Source organism: Sinocyclocheilus grahami, unplaced genomic scaffold (genome assembly GCF_001515645.1).
Source record: "Sinocyclocheilus grahami isolate Dianchi unplaced genomic scaffold, SAMN03320097.WGS_v1.1 scaffold5.1, whole genome shotgun sequence".
In the NCBI taxonomy this organism is placed as follows: domain Eukaryota; kingdom Metazoa; phylum Chordata; class Actinopteri; order Cypriniformes; family Cyprinidae; genus Sinocyclocheilus; species Sinocyclocheilus grahami.
In genome coordinates, this window is record NW_015505184.1 from 2,039,961 (window position 1) to 2,043,800 (window position 3,840).

The 3,840-nt window shown below is 40.1% G+C and overlaps 1 pseudogene; it reads right to left on the reverse strand.

Moving 5' to 3' along the window:
• Positions 1-666: 666 nt before the first annotated feature.
• LOC107586354 (ankyrin repeat domain-containing protein 33B-like) lies at positions 667-2,787 on the reverse strand (annotated as a pseudogene).
• Positions 2,788-3,840: the final 1,053 nt, after the last annotated feature.

Consider the following 3,840-nt stretch of genomic DNA (forward strand, 5'->3'; position numbering starts at 1 on the left):
GACCTACAATAATGTACAGTATTTGAAAAAGAATGTTTTTTGAACATTAAAGCATGTCAACATATTCTGTTACACCAAATACACAAAATAATGATCTTTAAAAAAAAGCATCATATGACCCCTTTAAGGCACGTAAAAAATCTTATCGTAAGAGCGGGAACGGACACTTAAATTTAAGTGTTTGACAACGGAAGGCTTGTGCATTCCAGTTATTAAAGCTGTACAAAACAGTCTGTTATGCTGCTACAAACAGGTAATTTACATTGTTTTTATTTTATTATCGTATAACTGGTTTAAAGCGCTAATAGTGTTACCGCAAATTCTTATTTTAGTTATTTACCTATGGCAGCAATGAATCGAAAGTCACGTTTAAGTTCACGGAAATAGTTTCTGTGTGAATATCTTAGAATGTCAACAAAACAAGTGATGTTTTGTAATGCAGACTCAATACTGGATTAATAACTTTCAAAGAGATAAATAGAGGTAATAGAAGAGAGCATGTCGAGACCAAATATAGTAGGCTATTTCATTGTTATGAAAGTCCTTCATTGTTATGTTGAATGTTTAGCAGTTTTTTAATATAACACCCCCTTTCAAAAATTCAGTCTTTGAGAGCAATATAAAAAACAGAAATTAGTATGCATAAACTTTCAAGTATGACTTGCCTCGAGATAATGAACCAAAAAAGTTATTCAATTTGTTAGCTGTTTCTATAAATTAGAATCATTACGCCTTAATGTATCAGTAAGAGCAAATATTATAAAATCCATATTTTATAGTCCATAGCAGTCTAAAAGAGTAGTGTATAACTCTCACACTGACCACAAGCCTTCACAGTAGAAAACATCCTTAAAAACACTAAGGCATCAAAAGCCACATCACTTTTTCCTCCCAACAGGCAGTCTCGACCTATCCATGCATTCAGCTTTCTTCTTCTCCTCCTTCAGAGCTTTGTACTTCCATTTAGGGATCTGTAGGTGCTACAAGTCTTTTGAAGTCCTGCGCGGCGGATGCTCCGGGATGTATGTGGAAGGAGGTGCTTTGCGCAGCATGAGTTTAGGAACCACCATCCCAGGACGGACGCTGCTCCTGCGCATCATGTGAAGTGGCAGGAGGCTGCTTCTCCGCAGGGCCATGGTGGAGGCCATCGCGATGCTTTGCAGTAACTGCGGCTGCAGACTGGCGCGCCGCTCCTGCTTCTTCGGCACCAGCAGCACCCTGGAGTTCTGGAAGAGCTGCTTATAGTTGTTGAGGCGCTCGGGCCCGAGGTTCTTCAGCTCAGCCAAACGCTGTTTACGGATGATGTCCTGGACAGCAGGGCGACGTTTTCCCACACACGGAGGGCTGCCCGGACACATGGTGTGGCAGGCAGTGGCTATGAACGGGCTGGCCAGCGCTGTGGTCATGCGCACCATGTAGTCCATGGCGCCTTTGTCCACAGGGTTGGTCTTCATGCTGATGGTAAACAAGTTACAGACGCACTCTGAGAACTTACTCCAGCAGGACTTGGGCTCCTTTGAACGAGCTACCAGTTCGCTTAGCATAGGCCACTCCATGTGGTAAGAGTCACAGAACTGTTCGGCGCACGTCTGTTCCATTAGTCGGGCCATCAGTCTGGCGGTCTCGTAGCGGCCCGTGAACAGGGCCCACTCCCGTGGAGTCAGCTTACAGCCAAAGTCCCTTGCTTCAATGTCTCCTCCTGCATAACGAAAAACATCAGACAATGAGTGAAAATGAATGCCCACATGAAGGAACAAAATGGATTATTACGTATGCATGAACTAAATTAGGAACCCATATGAATTTTTCAGCTGATGATAAATACTGTACATGTCATTATGAGAGACCGTACGCATTCGGCTCGACCCTGCATGGCTGCTTTTATCATTGCAGTGAAGCCATGGCAGTTCCTGCGCTCAGTGTCAAGCCTGGGAAAGTAGTTCAGCAGGTAGTTGGTAATCATACTGTGACCTATAATTCAAAAGGACATAGAATACATTTACAACAATGCATTTGGCAGACACTTATACAAAGCAACATATTATTTTGGAATGGTTAATCTATGCATGTTTCATTTCTTTTTATACCTCATTATTTTTTATCAAAATGTCAACTGGATCTTCCACTGCTGGACTTCTCCATTCATTTAGTCCCTTTCTTACAAATGACTGCAATCTTTCATTTATATATACCTCCTGTCTGAACCAAGACCTCATCCTAATTTTTGTCTTTTTCAACAATCCCTTTCACTTGGATATATGCCTCAATAACGAAGAGAAGATTTGGTGCTACTTCTGTTTCATCACGACTTTAACCCTAAGTATGATAAAGGATAATATACTGGCTCTTGTTTCATAGAACAGCCAAATGAAGGCCCAGGGGGATCTACTGGGAGTTGCTGATTGTAATTTTATGCCTTAATTTCCCTTACCTGCTTGTGCAGCAGTCATGAGAGCCGTATTTCCTTCGTTATCCTGCCAGTTCACGTCCACATATGGACACTGAGAGAGTGCAATGACCACATCCACGTAGCCCTGGTAACACGCCACTATCAGACCCGTCTGTAAGTGGAGAGGAAAAATATGAGTCATCTCAACAGTCATTTTTTTCTGAATGTGCATCATTACTAGTGAAGAAAGTGTTTAACACAGAGACATTGAAACGGTTGAACCCTACTGTACAGCAGTTCATTTAAGGACAGGAATTGTTGGAGGATGAGTTTCCACATCCATCTCTGGAGGGACTCTGAGGGTAGGAGAGGTTGAGTGGTCTTATTTATGAGGTCGATGAGCTCATGATCTTCAGAGTAAATGCAGAAGCATATTTAGACTGGTAAGTGGAGCCTATAGTTAGATCAGTCAATATTACTGCAAAGTCACTACTGCATATTTCTATGGGTATTACAGATTAAGTAAATTTTCATAAAACAAATACATTTCCCACCAAAAATTTATAGGCTAGCATGCTAAAAGCATAGTGTGCAACAGTGCCTCCCAATGTTTTCAGTAGGGTTTGGTTCTGAAAGTATTTTTGGTAACACTTCAGGGACAAATTCTCACTGATAACTAGTTGCTTATTAGCATACCTGTTACTAGCATATTTGCTGTTTTTTTGTGCTTATAAAGCACATATTAATGCCTTCTTCTGCATGACTAACTATATTTTAGATCTCTGAATCCTACCCCATACCTAAATTTAACGACTACCTTACTAACTATTAATAAGCAGGAGTTTATTGAGGGAAAAGTCATAGTTAATAGTGAGAATTGGTCTCCAAACTAAAGTGACCGTGTTTTTCCCATAGGGGTTTTAAAAGGTAATTGTTTAAAAGTTATACGATTATTGCAAAATAGTGACTGAGTCAGTTACATCATTCGCAGTGCTTCATGGGAGTGGGCAGGGACTACAGAGCTCATTTGGTTATTGATTCGCTTGTTTCTCTGACTGGTAGAGGTTTCTGGATTATGTAGTTTTCACTAGGAATTCCACTGTTGAACATTACATAATTAAAAAAAAAAATTGAAATATTGCGGGCTGATGGCTTCAACAAAAGCATATAACTTCCATTAAATAACCTTGCAGCTCCTATAAGGTCGGTCTTTAAAGTTTTTTAAGTTATTGTTAAAAATCAACCCCCCTTTGGAGAAAATAAATGGGATTTTTACTTCTGGAACACCACTGTCAACATTATTTGTAAATAGCCAGGCCACACGACAATTCCACCATGTCGTATTTGTAAAACATAGTTTATTAACAGTAGACAAGTAAATAATTTCATCAAATGTAATACATAATACACCATTTTGGAGGCAGTGATTGTTGCTAGCAGGTTTCCTGAAC